This window comes from Euphorbia lathyris, chromosome 8, assembly GCF_963576675.1.
Source record: "Euphorbia lathyris chromosome 8, ddEupLath1.1, whole genome shotgun sequence".
Classification (NCBI taxonomy): domain Eukaryota; kingdom Viridiplantae; phylum Streptophyta; class Magnoliopsida; order Malpighiales; family Euphorbiaceae; genus Euphorbia; species Euphorbia lathyris.
The window spans coordinates 15,718,163-15,735,811 of NC_088917.1; positions in this window are offsets into that span (position 1 = coordinate 15,718,163).

A 17,649-nucleotide genomic window follows, 5' to 3' on the forward strand; every position below is an offset into this window, starting at 1 on the left:
ATCCAATAGTTTGTAAAATTTTACAATTTTTTACTTTACCAAATTTTATTGATAATGACTTCGAAATGAAAATTTTCAATAATTAAAATTGTTCAGTATCATATTTACTATAGAGCCATATTTTTAATTTACAAACACCATCATTTTTTTGGAGTTTTCTCTCTCTAACCATTAACTTTCTCTCTCATAGAAAACAACAACTAAATGATCCAAAAACTAAAAAGTTGAAGAATTAAAGTTGCTTAAAATATCATTTAACTTGAAAATATTCATTTCGAGGTCGTTATCGATCCAATTCTAACAAAGTGAACCCAAATGCAAAATTTTACAAACCATAGAATTGGGTTTGATATAAAAAAAAAAAATACCACAGATATTAATCTACAAATTAACGAAATCACATGACATCTATGTGTAATTAACTCTAAATAAAATTATAGCCCCCATCAAAGGGTCTAAAACGGACATGCACCTTCATTAGCAATCCGTATAGCAACACCATAATTTTGTACTTCGCATCCTTCATCTTCATCAACCGACTCAACAACGACACCGTTTTCCACCACGAAACCAGAATCAGCATCTTCCATGGTTGTAAAGTAAAAAATATGTTTAGAAATTAAAAATAAAGGTGTAGGTTTAGAAGTTTAAAATCTCAAACGCATGTATATATGTATTTCGAAGTTGTTGAAAAAAGCAAGCTTAGCATGTTCTTAGCAGCAAACTTGGCATGTTGAAGATAAATAATAAAAATACTTTTTTTATTTTTTTTTTTTAAATTTGTGCATAATGTGCTTACATTAAAGAAAAAAGAAAAATCCCCACCAGATCCGGATGTGATACGAACCCACATAACCTCCCAATCATAGGTAAGCTATCAACCACTAGACTAAGAGCTTCACCACAATAATAAAAATACTTTCAATTTGATACAAATCAACATTAGTGTATTTCAGTATTTCCATCAAGTTTCTTTTCATTTAAAATTAAGGTTTAATACATCTTCAACTTTTTAAAGTTATCCAAAAATTGCAACTGACCGTTTGGACTTCAAAACGTTACAAATAACTTTATCAACTTGGTGTTTTATGTTCGCCTTTGATAAATATTGAACACAATAGACAAATTGCAACACAATGCAAAGAGTATTTGTTATTTAGAATGTAAACTGAGGAAGCTTTAAATAGCTTTACAGTGAATAGAAATCCAAAAACAGAAACTAACGTATCTCATATATACAGGAAACGTGATTACAGCAAAGACCAAATCAAACTCTAACTTATTCCTAGTTTCTAGGAACTTATTGTTAACAGCAAAGACTACTTCAAACAAGAAGACACGTTACTTAACAAAACTCTCCCCTAAACTAAACTTGCTTAAAGCAAGTTAGTTTATACCCAAGCTGCTTCGAACACCAAGTGCTTCTCTAAGCTTCTCAAATTGATCAAGCTTTAACGGTTTTGTCATGATATCTGCAACTTGCTCATTCGTGCCACAATATTCCATTTTAATTGACCCATCATTTACAAGATTTCTTAAAAAATGAAATCGTACATCAATATGTTTGCTTCTCCCATGAAGTATCGGATTCTTTGCAAGTTTAATAGTAGAAGAATTGTCACAAAGAACCTTCACATAGTCAATTTTTATACCTTCAATTTGTTTCAGAATTCTCTGCATCCAGACACATGGACACGCACATGAGGCAGCAGCAATATATTCTGCCTCCATAGTTGACAGACTCACTACAGGTTGCTTCTTGGACGCCCAAGCTACAACTCCTCCACTTAATACGAAAACATATACTGATGTACTCTTTCGATCATCTATATCACCAGCATAATCATTGTCTGTATATGCCATGAACTCAGTTGTGCAGCCTCATTTGTAAACAATGCCAAAATCAGCAGTACTTTGAATATATCTCAAGATTCTCTTAGCTGCTAACATATGTATCTCCATTGGTTTTGACATAAATCTGCTTATGAGACATACACTGTACATCAAATCTGGTCTTGTGACAGTCATATATAGCAAGCTTCCAACAATCTGCTTGAACAAGGTTCCATTTACTTGAGTGCCTTCCTCCTCCTTTGATAGTTTGTTTCCTGGAACAATTGGATTTCTGACTCCATTGCACCCTTTCATCCCGAATTTTTCAAGCATTTCACTGGCATATTTCTTCTGGTTGATGAAAATTCCATTTACTCCTTGATGAACTTCCACTCCCAAGAAATACTTCATTTCTCCTAGATCAGTCATCTCGAACTCATTCTTCATAGAGTTTTTGAAATTTTGTATCATAATCAAATCATTGCCTGTAAAAACAAGATCATCAACATAGAGACTTATAATTAGAATCTTGTTGTTCTCCTGTTTTACAAACAAGGTAGGATCACAGCAGCTTCTTTCGAACCCTTCTTTGACAAAGTATCCTTCAATTCTACTAAACCACGCCCTTGGAGCTTGCTTTAATCCATAAAGAGCTTTGTTTAGTTTATATACTTTGTTCTCCTCTCCCTTAACTTCATAGCCTTGTGGCTGAGCGACGTAGACGTCTTCTTTGAGTTCTCCGTGCAGAAATGCGCTTTTAATGTCTAGTTGAAACAACTTCCAACCATTTTTTGTTGCTACTGCAATTACCATGCGAATAGTATCCCATCGTGCTACTAGTGCAAAGACCTCATTGTAGTCAATTCCCTTTTCTTGAGCATACCTTTTTGCCACAAGGCGTGCTTTACATTTGTCAATCTCTCCATTTTCATTCAGTTTGGTTCGATACACCCACTTGACACCTATCACCTTCACTTCCAAAGGAGCCTTTACAAGTTCCCAAGTTTGATTTTTCTTTATTGCTTCGATTTCAAGATCCATTGCATCCCTCCATTTCTTCAATTTTGCTGCTTGTTCATAGAAAATGGGATCAGCAGATATACATAGAGCAAAGTTTTGTACCCCATCTTCAGAGAATCCTTCTCCACTTGTGTAATCTTCTAAGTAGGCAGGAGCTCTTCGTTCTCTGATTGAGAAAGATGAATTAGAGGTATTATTGGAGCTGGAATTCAGTGAGTTAGAGCTGGAACTTGCTGAATTTGGAACATCACTATTGGAGCTTGAATTTTCTGCGTCATTGGAGGTCATGTCTTCATCCACATCTGCTGTATTTTCTTCATCTAAATCTGCTTCTTCTTCACTTTCATCTCCTTGATTGTGGGCTTCTTCATATTCTTCTCCCCAATCAAGTACATCAGTAGTCTCCTCTTTTGTTTTTGCCCAATCCCATCTTTAATCTTCTTCAAAGATGACATCTCTGCTGATGGTTACTTTCTTTGTGAAAGGATTAATCAGCTTATATCCTTTGGACTCCACACTATAGCCGATCAGGACTAATTTCTGACTTTTTGCATCTAACTTCAATGTCTTAGCATCAGGTACAGGTACATTTCCAATGCAGCCAAAGACCCTGAAATATTCAATGTTAGGTTTCAAATCACTCAAACATTCTTCTGGAGTTTTATTTTTCACAGAGGTAGTGGGACTCCGATTGAGAATGTGAAATGTCCGCTTCGCAGCATCTGGCCAAAGAATTTTGGGTATTTGTTTTTCTTCAAGCAAGCATCTCACCATATTGAGGATTGTACGGTTTTTACGCTCCGCAACTCCGTTTTGCTGAGGCGTATACGTTGTAGTAAGCTGTCTTCTTACGCCTTGTGTTTTGCAAAATTTTGAAAATTCTTTGGAGTTGAATTCTCCTCCTCTATCTGTTCTTAAGCTGCACATTGATAGACCACACTCTTTCTCCACCATTATTTTGAAATTTTTGAAAGTCACAAAAGCTTCACTCTTTTCGTTCAGAAAATAAACCCACAGCTTTCGACTAAAGTCATCTATGAATGTTAATATGTACCTCTTTTAACTGTAGGAGGCAGGCGAAATAGGACCGCAAATGTCTGAGTGTATGAGCTGTAATTTCTTTGTGGCTCTCCAATTACTCTTCTTTGAAATGGCTACTCTGTGTTGTTTTCCCATCATGCAACTTGTACATTTTTTTGTTGGGGTTTTGATGTTTGGCAGCCCTCGAACCATCTCTTTGTTGTGCAGCAATGCTAGATTTTTATAGCTCAGATGCCCAAATCTTTGATGCCAAATTTCACTCGATTCTTCAATTTGTGCGTTGAAGCAAGAAGGTGATTTCATGAAAATGTTTGCAATAACTACAAACATTTTGTTTGCTGTCATTTCGCTTTTCATTATAACACCACAGGTCGGATGATATAACTTGCACACTCCATGTTTGATAAGAATGGTGATTCCTCGTTCTTGTAATTGACATATACTCAGCAGGTTATTACGCAATTCAGGTACATATAAAACATCACTCACAATTTGGATTTGGCCTCCAACTTCGAGCTTGATACTCCCTTTCCCCATCACCATCAGCTTGGAATCATTCCCAAGTTTAACAGAATGCTTAAAAACTTCATCAAGTCATGTGAACCACTCTTTGTTTCCTGACATGTGGTTCGAACATCCAGAATCAAGAAACCAGATCCCTTTCCTTTTGTCTTGCTTGAGATCAACTTGCGCCATTAACAACATCTCATCTTCATCATCAATCTCAGCATAGTGAGCCCGTTTCTCTGAATTTTGACATTCATACTGAAAATGTCCCAAATTGTGACATTTATAGCATTCAACAGCAGATTTGTCAAAGAACGATCTGCCTCTGCCTCTTCCTCGACCTCTAAACGTGCCTCTGCCTCGTCCACTTCGGTCTTCATGTGTAACTTTCAATACTTGATCTTCTTCTACAGATCCTTTCATCCTTTGTTCGTGAATTAAAAGGCTGCTTTGGAGTTCATCCACAGTTAAAACATCAACATTATTTGATTCTTCAATTGAACATACCACGTAGTTGAATTTTGGAACTAAGGATCGAAGAATCTTTCCTGTGATATCAGCTTCTTTGAGACTTTCACCACATGATTTCATCCACTTGGCAATTGAGAGTGTTCTTCCAAAATAGGCATTGACACTTTCCCCTTCTTTCATCTTCAGAATTTCGAATTCAGTTTTTAGGGTTTGAAGTTGTGCTCTTTTAACCCTTGTTGACCCTTTAAATTTCTGCTTCATCGAGTCCCAAATCTGCTTGGATGTATCATCGTTCAGAATGGTTTCCATAATTTCTCTGTCAATGGCTTGATAGAGATAATTCTTCACCTTCTTATCTTTCAATTGTTGTTCTGCAATAACTTTAGTCTCTGCTTCTGATGGCTCTCTTCCTGCTGGAATCTCTGTTATTCCGTCTTCTACTAGGCTCCAGAATTCCTTTGCTCGAAGGAAATTCTCCATCAATTTTGCCCAATGTTCATAGAAGCCATCAAATTTTGGGATAGCTGGTTGCACAAAACCATTATTATTGTTGCTTTCTGCCATCTCTTCACACTCTTCTCTCGTGTTTCTCTCACACTCTTCTCTCTCAATCAGGCCTGTTCTGGCTCTGATACCAAATGATAAATATTGAACACAATAGACAAATTGCAACACAATGCAAAGAGTATTTGTTATTTAGAATGTAAACTGAGGAAGCTTTAAATAGCTTTACAGTGAACAGAAATCCAAAAACAGAAACTAACGTATCCCATATATACAGGAAACGTGATTACAACAAAGACCAAATCAAACTCTAACTTATTCCTAGTTTCTAGGAACTTATTGTTAACAGTAAAGACTACTTCAAACAAGAAGACACGTTACTTAACAGCCTTTACTATGAATTAAGGCGGTAGATGAGGGTGTGCAAAGAGCCCTTCCGCACAAACCTCGAAATTATAAGGGTCCCAAAATTTAAGACTTGTTTAGTTAAATATAAATATTATTAACTTAAATTGAAAATAAAAAATTAATATAATGTAAATATTGAATACGCATGTGATTTAAATATTCAACCATTCTAATTCATTCATTTCTTTTTATATTTTTTTAATACAAAATTCTATTAAATACCAAGTGTCCGATAAAAATTCAGCATAGAGCCTCCGAAAAGTTTACAACGGATCTACTATAAAGAATATATTTGTTTTCGATTGAAAAGGAAAAATTACTTTTTCGAGAACCAGAAGCCCAACTCCTATTGCCCAACCCCTAATGCCTAAAATCGTATAATTATACCCCTAACATGTAAAATGGTACAATTTTATCATTCACGTTGATAGGCAAGAGTAATTTTATCCATAACGTTGCAAGTTGGGTCAATTTCAAACATCGTTAATAAAAACAAAGATATTTCATTCCCGTATTATGCATCAGTTACATATCAGTTGGTTTTAAGACTTTTTTCTTTTTTTTTTAATTTCATAATAGAATTGTGATTAATATATCTATAAATTTGACGGAATATTTGAATTTTTAAATATTTTGTATGTAACTCGTATAAAATAAAGTACATGTACAATGGAGATTACAAAATTCACGATTGAGAAGATGGTTTCATGAATTATTTCTCAAATTAACCTAACATATTGATTTTAAAAGTAAAATTACTCTTGACTAGTACGGTTGAGATGAGATTTTGATACAGATCGGTTTCGGGACGTGTTAGTTTTAATCGTAAACTAACAAAGATATTTCTTCTCAAGATAAACTTGAAGGAGTTAATCCCAATTTATGGACTAAATCCATAGGAATAATGAAATCCTCATTGTTGAAGGTGAAAACACTAACAAACTTCACAACGAAGAAGATATAATATTGATTGATAAAAAGTTAAGCAATTACAATGAAAGAGATAAATTTATATCATCTAAAACCTAATTGCTAAATTACAATAAAGGGTAAAGAACATAACTAATTAAAATACCAAGATAATGATAAATTGGGTTAAATATAAAGGGATGACATGGATGGTAAATAAGGAGTGACATGAGTTGTAAATAAGGAGTGGCATGATTGTAATTACGGAGGAAGCTGGAGTAAGAAGCAAGTTCCTTAAAATGAAGGTACGCGTACGCGGAGCGTGCCTAATCCAAGCCCCGCGTATGTGACCTCCTGGACTTCTCTCCGGATCAGTATTCATTCCACGCGGAGCGTGCCCAAATCTACGCGGAGCGTGGATTGGCTGCTGAACTCTTCTCCGGATCAAACCTTCCTTCACGCGGAGCGTGCTTTAATACACGCGGAGCGTGTCTGAGCTGCTGGTGTGTTGTGTGGAACTGTTTTGTTCTCTTTACTCGCTTATTGCTCATGCTTTGTTCTTCCTCCGACTTCCTTCGTACGGACCCAATCCCAGAAAGAGATGCCCCGCATCAGATTTGAGTGATTAGACAAGTTTAATATGTGGAAAGGAAATTATAAACTAACTCAAAACCATATTTATGTGGTTTGGTCAATTTCTCTTAAGTCCCTAAGAGAAGAAGAAATTTATTATTGTAACAACCAAAATACTTTCTGAAAATACTATATATTATTTTTCTCTTTTACTTAATAATCTCCTTAAAATATTTTTTCTCATTCTCTGTTCCTCACATTTTTCCTCTCTTTTCACTCACATTCAAAATGCATTTGCAATCTAACACCATTTATTGGTGGCCCATTTTTATTTTTATTTTGGTAAAAAACGTGCTGCGACATCTTTTTTACTTCTAATTTTTTTGGGGTAATTATATAAAAAAAAAAGTACTATGTGGTTTGGTCGATTTGTGATGTAGTATCTGTGGTATTTTTTTTTTTTTTTGCAAACACAAATCTATGGTTGCCAAATTTTACATGTTTTGTTTACTTTGCCAAATTTAGCCGATAACGACCTCAAAATGAATTTTTCAAGAATTAAACTTTTTTGGTATCATATTTACTATGGAACCATATTCTTAATTTTTCAAAATCATCATTTTTTGAGTTTTCTCTCTCTAAACATTATCTTTCTTTCTCATAAAAAAAACAACACATAAATGACCTCAAACCTAAAAAGTTGAAAAATTAAAGTTGTTTAAAATATCATTTAACTGTTGAAAATTTTCATTTCGAAGTCGTTATCGATCAAATTCTGACAAAGTGAACTCAAATGCAAAATTTTGCAAACCACGGGATTGCGTTTGCAAAAAAAAAAAATATCACAGATACTACATCGCAAATCGGCCAAACCACAGGGTACTTTTTTGTAATTAATCCTTATTTTTTTTTGTTATCTATAATCAGTGTATAAAAATTTGGTTTATGTGTTTCGGCTAGTGTATGTTGTTACCAAAATCTAGGGAAATGAACTACTGGAGGAATAAAATGTAGGGTTTGATGATTTTGTTATTAATAAACTAAGTTTCGTGGAATTAGGCTATATATTTTTATCGCTGAAAAAAACTGAACTGAATTGAACTAAACTGAATGCTACTGAACTTAACTTAACTGAATGCTATTGAATACTGAATTGAACTGAACTGAATGTTACTGAACTTAACAATAGTGATGATATTAAACTTTAAAATAATTATAATGATAATATTGGACATTAATAAGCTTATAATAATAATAATATCAATAATAAATACATATATTATTAAAGATAAAACTAAATTGAATATCAAATAAAAGCTCGGCTCGATAAAAACCTATGAAATTAAATAAAAATGAGTCTAATTTAAATTAAAAATACAAATTACATACAAACACAAATTTACATACAATTTAAAGCCTATGAAATTAAATACAAATTTTCATATGAATACAAACTCTTAACTTTTTATTACATTTAAGGGTTAAGGTGCAAAAATACCCCTAACGTTTTGGGTCAGGAGTAAATTGACCTCTAACGTCTAAAATGGTGCAATTTTATCCCTAACGTTGATAAATTGGATAAATTTGAGAAACAATTTGAGAAATAACTTGAGCAATCAGGCTTTCCGTCTACCTTGTTATACTCTTTGACAATCGAGATACTGCTTTTTTTTTCTTCTTCTTGTCTTGTTTCTGAATGGCATTATAGCTACACGAGGGAAAGCGATGCTGCCCACCCTGCCGCAAAAGGGGGCCACTTTCTTCCCCCCAAAAATGCCAGTTCCACCATCAGGGCCTAGCAAGCAGCATAATTCTGTTCCGATTTGACTGGCTAACGGGCATCGAATGAGGCGAAGTGAGTGTTAAATGACCTGTCTTGAAATCATGCATCAAATCAGAAGATATTGATACAATGGATTTCATCAAGCCACATCTGACATGTCCTGCAATAACACCGTCCGTCGTTCTTTCCTGACATAAAGAGAGCAACTTTGAGTAGTTGTAGGCCATATTCATGTCGGTTAGACCAGCTCCATAAGCTTTGTAGAAGCTCAGAGCTGATAGAGATTATAGAGAATCTGTAATTTTTAAACAACCTGTAAATACCCTTATCCTCTTCCTTGCAACCTCTCTCAATCTTTCTCTTTCTCTCTCTAACTCTTCTCTCTAAACAACTTTCAATCTCTCTCCTTTTAAAGAATCTGTAATTTCTAAGTCCATATTAGACCTTTCATTTTCTCATCATCCCATACCCTCAACTTAAATAATAATGCAAATGCATGAAAAAGTGAAAAAGTCAAAAGAACAGGAAGAAAGAATAAAAAAAGAACAAAGAATTACCCAATGTTTCTGGAACATGGAAATTCTGAGTCGTTGAGGTTTGGGAAGCCCGTTGACGACATCGTAGCCATAGATTATGGGCATATCATACAGCTTATCGACAAATATTTCCAAGTGGAGCTGTGAACGTAATGTGAAAATAGAAAGTATATTAGGTTAAAGAATTTCCCTCAACTAGGGCTGAGCACAAAGCTTTATATATATATATACATATAGTAGAATACATGAGTTATAATTTAATTAGGATTATGAACACATATTATAAACAAATATAAACACTAGTTATTATCGTAATAGGTATTAAAAATAACTCTAAATAAAATATCTAATAGTTACCCGATAGGAAAAAGACAATTAAAAATAATTATCTCTCGAGTAGGAGTTGCACCTTATTTAGCAATCCGTATAGCAACACCTCAAAAATCTGAACACGGTCTTCATCTCCACATCCTTCGTTTTCATCATCCGACTCAATAACAACATCGTTTTCCACCTCGAAACGAGATTCAACATCTTCCATAGTTGGAAAGTAAAAGAGAGTATGAATTATTATAGAGTTTCAAAATAAGTCTGCATATATATAGACTTTCAAATGCATCAAACATGCATTTGCAACCTACCCTTTTTTTGGTAAAATATATGTTGCACTCTGCAACATCTTTTTGACATCTGATTTTTTTATAATTAATTTTATAATAATAATAATAATAATAATTATTATTATTATTATTATTATTATTATAATAAGGGTAAATAATTTATTATTCCCCTCATTTTTACCTAACATTGTTTAATCCTTCTATTTTGAAAAACAATTATAAAGTCCATATTCTTTATTATTATTAATCATTTGGTCCTTCTGTCTATTTATTTTTTAGATTTTTAGCCGCTATATTTTGTATAAACAGACAATTAGAAAATAACAGAGTAATAGAATCATTTTATATCGTACTATGGTTGTCCTGAAGCTAGATATGTTTGGTTAAAAATCGAAAAAATAAATAAAAGGACTAAATTATTAATATTGATAAAAGATAAAGACCTTATAATATATTTTTCAAAATAAAATGGCTAAACAGTTTATTATGTAAAAAGGTGAGGACTAATAAATTATTTACCCTTATTATAATTATCTCAACAAGAACAACGGACCTACACCTCTTCACGGGCCTTGTTGGGTCCATTTGGGACCCAATGTGTAAAAATGCTTTCTCAAGCCCATCAACGGGAATTAGTTTATAATGACTTATAAATATTTAGGAAAAATTACACAAAAATTCATATTTCAACTATTTACAACTATGTCAAGTCACAATTGTGGATTATGTCAAATTAGTAAAATCAGTACGTTTAATATATTTTAAGAATTAGAATTTATAAATTAGAAGTCTATAATATATTTTTTAGGGTTTATGATTTATGAATTGGAGTCTATAATTTTTAAATTATGGTGTAAAATCATAATATATAGAGAATAGTGACATTAAAAATTAAATTTAGTGATATGACTTAGTTGTAATTTTATAGTTAATTATGATATTCTGTATTTGACCCAAATATTTATGACTAGCATTAAGTTGCAAAAATTAAACCTTAACATTTTCAAGTAAGATCAATTTTAGTCTTATATTACTCTAATTTTGAAAAATTGATTTATCTGTTATTCGACTACCATATTGAACATTCCAAATATCATTTATGTATAAATATTTAATGCATTACTAATATAGTTACGAAAAACCTGTTGAAATGCTAATAACTAAGTCTGTCACATATAAATTAAAATATTTACTGTGTTACTAATATAGTTAAAAGTAAACTATAAAAAATTACGAAATCGATAAAATAATTTGAAAGGTCTGATTTTACAGTTAAATAATGGTAAAATGAGTCCGTTCAAAATTTTCAATTAGATAGAAATAAAATTGATTTTGCTTGGAAACGTAGAATTGAATTTATACAATTTCATATGTTTGGGTCAAATCTGCAAGTCTGTAAAAATATTAAGATCAAAATTGGTGCTTATTCCCTCTATATTTTATTTAATTATTATACATTATATATTATAGCAAAAGTAATTAGAATTAAGGAAAAAATGAAAAACAAAATGATTATGGTTTGTCCAATTTGTAAACACAGGTATGTGTCTAAAACTTTATAAATCTTTTCAGAAAGGAAAAAAAAATATAAATAAATGTCTGTGCAGATTCGTCTTAAACTTTTTGGGGTCATGTGCTAAATTTTTACCCGAGCTTTGGTATTTAAAAGAATTTTGTATTGAGAAAATATAAAGAGAAATAAATGAATTGAAAGAGTATAAATTTTGAATGGTTCAATATTTAAATCACATGCATACTCAATATAGTAAATTAGATATAGATCTTATTACATTATATTTTTCTTTTTAATTTAAGCTAATATTTATATTTAACTAAACACGTCCTAAAGTTTAGAGCCCTTATAATTTTGGGGGTTGTGCAGAAGGACTCCTTGCACACCCTCATCTATGGACATGGGTCTATGGTACATTTTATTTATAAATTAATAACATTTTTATTTTTATTTTTAGATTATATTTACATATTGACCAAACACATCCAAAATCGAATTGGAGCTGTGTAAAATTAACTTAAACATCAATTTAGTCCATAAACTGTCAAATTAGTAAAATGTAAAATATCCATTATGTGATTTATAATTTCGATTTAGAGAGCTTTGTTTTATGGCGTGTGTTTTGTCATGTAAAACTATTTTTAAAAATAAAAATAAAATTGGCATTCACTATAATCATCAGAACTTAGCAGTGTAATTTTAAATATTTTATTTTGTAAAAAAAACATACTAGAAATCTTTATTTGCAAACTTTTAAAATACAAATCTATGTTTACAAATACAACAAACCATATACAGTTTTTGTATACTTTATCCTAGAATTAATATATAAACATAATGAGTAATATGTTGCTTATATTTCACTACAAGAAAATTCACTATCACCTATGGAAACATTAGTTGGTAATAGCTTAAAATCGGTCTGTGATCATGATCATGAACGAATCATCGGTAGATCTGAATCTGTTGGTATAAACCCGGTAGAAATTATATTTAATGGATAAAATATAAATTTGACTATATGATTATTAGAAGAGACCAGATTGAACTTCTATATATAAAACAATGCAATCTTAAACTTAATGTTTATCCGTTGCTGCTATTTTGGTGCTATTTCAAACCTAATTAAAAAAAACTGACTATTTTAACTGACAGACGATGTGTAGTTTCAAGCATTATTAGATAGCTGGAGTTTGGAGGGTGGACAATCATCAAATTTCATATTAAAAAAACATAATTTTACATTATATCATTGATATTTTATTTGAATACATTAAATTCACAAATTTTTTTTGTCACATTAGGAACGTACTTAGAAAAACCAGCTTTGAACAAACTTGGTCAATATAGAGAAATTAGTTTTAAATGTGTCTAATGTGTTAATAGAGAAAATATACACCCCATGCTAGTTTTTTTTTTAAGTTACATATTAGTCATGATTAAAATAACCATTTATCGTTATCTAATATTTATAAGAAATTTGTTAAAATGTCAAGTAATTAAGTGTTTTTAGTATCAAATAAAATATATGAAACTGTTTAATTTTTTTGTTTCTAAAAACTAAAAAAATAACTGTATATATAGGATAAAAATTTCAAATCTGATTTACATCTATTTTTTGGTATTTAATATTTTATGGCCTTTGAAATGTATATACAACACCATATGCATTTGCAATCTACCATCATTTGTTGGTGGCCCATTAAACTTTTACTTCTAATTTAATTAATTAATTAATTTATTTATTTATTTATTATTATTATTATTATTATCCCAACTTGGGCCTTCTTGGGCCCATTTTGCACCGCCATGAATGTCTAGAAATGATTTTTCTAACTGCAATTGGAATTGGTTTTATAATGAATTATGAATATTTATATAAAAATAAGGGTCAAATGATCCAAACGTTTTTTAAATACTTGTAGATTTAGTCTTAACTTATAAAATAATACAAAATTATTTCTATCATTTTCAAATAAGATCAATTTTAGATATATATAAAAAAAATTGAAAATATTAGTTTAACGGTTATTTAACTACACATCGAACCTTCCAAATATCAAATGTTTAAGATATTTAGTTTGTTACTAACACAATTATACCAAAAAAAAAAAAACCCTGTTAAAATACTTATCGCATATAAGCTATAACAAATTTTTTTTTTGTCAAAATACCTAATATGTTTACCATATTAATAATATAATTAAAAAATTTATGAAATTAATTTGATTTATTAATAAAATTATTTAGAATGTCTGATATGATAGTTAAATATTACAAAATCAGTTTGTTTAAAATTTTTTTTAGATAAAGATAAAATTGATTTTGTTTGAAAACATAAGAATTAAATTTCTATTATTTTATATGCTTGATCTAAATTTTCACTTAGCCCATGTATATAACTACATAATCTTTTTTTTTTTTTAATTTTCCTTGTCAAATTCATATTTTATTTCATTATTATATATTATGTAGCATAAGCAATTAAAATTAGGGTGAACAATTATAATTATAATCTCAACTGTTTTCTTCATGAAGGATTTTCCTCTTGCATCTTTGATTGAGATTAATTTTAGGTAGTGGCATGTGATTTTCCTCTTGCATTCTGTTCTTTTCTTCAACATATCATTATGGAACGACTTCAACTAATTTAAGGCAAGTTCCGGTTCTCTAAAACCTTAGTAATTTTATCGTTTCTGTTTGGTCGACAGGTTTTAGGTTCCCTTTAAGTGATTGGAAGAGGAGGCAAAGGTTCTGATCCTTTTTTCAATTCCTCCAGGTTTGCTCCATAGCTATCATATTTCATGTTAAACAAATACCTTATATGAACTTATAGTATGTTGAAACATTTACACATAAATTGCTTTTATATGAAACTACTAATGGTTCAAGTTTATCTCCTGAGCAGGACACAAGACCAAGCGTTTCAGGTAAGCGTTTCAGGTAAACATTTTCAAGATGTTAGATTGATTTGTTTATATAGTACATATTTGCCAAACATTAGAAATTTTCTCATGTTCTAAGAATTGGTTCTATCTAATAATGGTCTCCCTTATTTTGATTGAGTTTTTAGGTTCAATTTCCTTTTATATCTCTTTAAATCAGTTTATTATCTGTACTTTCTTTTACAGCAAACTTGGCACTAAGGATAAAAAGCAAGCCCAATTAAATCAGTTTTCAATTTCCTTTTATATCTCTTTAAATCAGTTTATCAACAATGTGACGTTTGTATGTTGAAGTTTACAGTGCAATGAATCATGGAATAAGTGTAAAGCTAAATGTAAGTGAACCTGATATTTTGTAAATTGGTTGCATGAGATGGAAACTTTTTATTGCCAAATCTCTTGCTGTCAACAATTCAAAACATGTGATGTTATTTTACCTTATGTTCTAATTCATTATGCGCCTTTATGTTCAGGTCGATTTGGAGTCCTTGAGGGAAGCACACATCCTTGAGTCTGGTTTGCCGAAGAGGTACGTATAACTGCAGAATAACATCCCGGACTCTCGCTCAGCGGGGACGCGTTGTGCACCGGGCTGCCCTTTTTATAATGAACTTGGACTACCAAATGTCATCTCACGTCTTTTCCTATTGGAGTCTTATGTTATGTACTAATTGGGTATGAAATAATGGATTTTCGATAACTGATCATGGCTAATGGTGGTTTTTTTCCAGTTAAAACAGAGAAGGTCTCTCTGTGCTATGAAAAATTCTCTAGACAATGCTCCTCCGGCCAGAGATTTTATTGGAGCTCTTAAGGAAAGTTTATATTCGAACTGGAGTTTCAGGTTTGATTGCAGAAGTGAAGAAGGCTTCTCCAAGTAGGGAATTCTCAGAGATTTTAATTTACAGCGTAGTGAAACGTTTTTGTAATGAATTAGTTTTGATAATTGTTGTAGCAGTTATATCAATTTGACAATTTTGGATTATATTGTATGGGAAATGAATATTGACTCCATTACATAATATATGAAAGTATGTTCTTAATCTTTGGATAAAAAATTTAGTTGAATTGATTCATTAAAAATATTTTGTAATTATATATTTTATTATAAAAAGTATTGAAATATTTATATAAAATAAAAATAATTAAAAAAAATGGCCCAAAGGAGGTTTATAAGTCTAGCTGTAAAACCGTCGGTAAAATGTCCAAAACCGTCGGTAAAACGTCGCAAAACCGTCGGTAAAAAATTCAAAACTGTTTCAAAACCGCCACAAAACCGCTACAACCAAACCGTTCCTATCGAAACTTACCCCGACGCCTCACAAAAACCGTCGCTAGTGTAGCAACGCCTGTTGTAGCTACGGTTCTGCGACGGTTTTAAAAACCGTCGCTAAAGTCTATAGCGACAGAAACAACCGTACAGAAGCTAAATTCCGTCGGTAAATGCTCTTTTTTTTTGTAGTGTAAGGTCTCTGTATTTTTACCGAATACGCTACTTAGTTCCTTCCTGTGTTTTTAGAAATAATTATATAGTCCTCCATTTTTTGTTTTTGTTAACTCCTTAGTCCTTACGTTTGGATCAATAGTCAAACTATACTAAATAAATTTTAAAATACCAAAATTACCATTTACTTTATGATTTAATAATAAAACATCTATTTTTTCTATTTTATATTTTTTTTCTTTTTTTCCTATATAATCACAATCTCTCCATTATAGAGTAATTGATTTATTAATTTTTATATAATTATAGACCTTTAATTTAATAATGTAAAATTTATTGACTAACAAATGAATGAAAAATATTTCAAAAATTATTAAAATAGGAATAAGACTATCATTGTAAAAAGGTTTTACAATTCTAATAAATTTTACGAATGAAGAAAAAAATATATGATTTTTAAAAAAAATTATAAAAATATTTAATGTTAGTTTAAAGATATTATATTAAAAAATAAGAAAAAAAATTATAATTTAAGAAAATTAATTATACATTTTTTCAATTATATTCATTTCGGTGTATATGTAGTTCAAAAACTTTATTAAAATTAATTAGATTAAATTTGAAATTAAAAGATAAAAAAAATTTATGTATATAAGTAGGGGCAATTTTATGTATATAACTAGAGGCAATTTTGGACGTTCATTTACAAAAACAAATGGAAGGACTAAACAATTGATTAAGATAAAACTTAAGGACCTTATAATAATATGATAGACTTACTAGCGTGTTAAGCAAAAACATAAGGATGTTATAATTATTTACTCTTAAAATTAATATATAAAAATTAAAAGTAATGTTCACATATATTTCACTACAAGAAAATTCGTAATTACTTACGGAAACATTTGCTGGTGATAGTTTAAAATTCGTCAATAATCATAATTATCAGCATATCTGAATCTGCTATAAATCTTATAGGAACAACATTTAAGAGATAAGATGCAAATGTAGCTCTATAGTTATTGGGGAGAATAGATTGAGCCTCTAAGTAGAAGATAATGAAGCTTAAACCGAACGGTTGGTGCAATTTCAAGTGGATTTTTTTTATTAATTTCAAACCTTTGTCAGAATGCTAAAAGTTAGGGCATGAAATTATACACATAAAAAAAAGTTTTCATTAATTGTGCTTGAAATCTTGAAAGCGTACTAACGGTAAATATTATTAGATTTAAAATTGCATTATTTTATATGTTTAACCATAAGGTTATACATGCATCTCATTTGTTAATTACTTTTAGGTCTATAGACATTGAATTATTTACATAAATATAATGGAACAATTATTCAGACACAACAAGTATTATGAGATTCATGATCTTTCAAATTTTTTTTTTTCGTATTACGCCATTAAACTTTTATTTGGAAAGATTAACCCTATGGTCTTTTTTTTCACAATTAGCCAATAACTACAAAAACAAAAAGCCCGTTTTGAACATAAAACTTGACTAAGATAGTGTTATTCATTTCATCGGTAAACCAAAA